This window comes from Capsicum annuum, unplaced genomic scaffold, assembly GCF_002878395.1.
Source record: "Capsicum annuum cultivar UCD-10X-F1 unplaced genomic scaffold, UCD10Xv1.1 ctg3102, whole genome shotgun sequence".
Lineage (NCBI taxonomy): Eukaryota > Viridiplantae > Streptophyta > Magnoliopsida > Solanales > Solanaceae > Capsicum > Capsicum annuum.
The window spans coordinates 115,334-116,273 of NW_025837624.1; positions in this window are offsets into that span (position 1 = coordinate 115,334).

The following is a 940-nucleotide window of genomic DNA, read 5'->3' on the forward strand; positions in this document are numbered from 1 at the left end:
TTATCAATTTCAAGTGACTAAGTCACCTACCAAGTCACCAAACTTAACTACATTCAAAACAAAAAATTCACTTTTAAAGTATCTACACTTAGTAAATTTCAACTCACTAAGTCATCACCCAAGTCACCAAACTAAACCACATTCATTTCAAAAATTCACCTTTAAAGTACCTACACTTTATCAATTTCAAGTGACTAAGTCACCTACCAAGTCACCAAATTTAATTACATTGAAAATAAAAATTCACATTTCAAGTACCTAAAATTCAACATTTTCAACCCACTAAGTGACAATGTTCTTAAGCCCAAGACTAATTTTACATTTCAATCACATTTAAAGTCCGGAATATTAAGTGTAGGATTAGCCCAACGTAAGTAAGTCTGGCCTTAGAATTATCCTTTGTTTAAAGTCTCCACACTTAATCATTTTCACCAAGTCACCAAGCATAACCACTTTCAAAACAAAAAACACCTTTAAAGTCCCTACACTTAATCATTTTCAACCTACCAAGTCACCAAAGTCACCAAGCATAACCACTTTCAAAACAAAAAAAACACCTTTAAAGTCCCTACACTTAATCATTTTCAACCTACCAAGTCACCAAGTATAACCACATTCAAAATAAAAAATTACCTTTAAAGTCCCTACACTTAATCATTTTCAATCTACCAAGTCACAAAGCATAACCACATTCAAAACAAAAAAAAACACCTTTAAAGTCCCTACAGTTAATCATTTTCAACCTACCAAGTCATCAAGCATAACCACTTTCAAACTAAAAAAAAAAAACCTTTAAAGTCCCTACACTTAATAATTTTCAACCTACCAAGTCACCAAAGTCACCAAGCATAACCACTTTCAAAACAAAAAAACACCTTTAAAGTCCCTACACTTAATCATTTTCAACCTACCAAGTCACCAAGTATAACCACATTCAAAA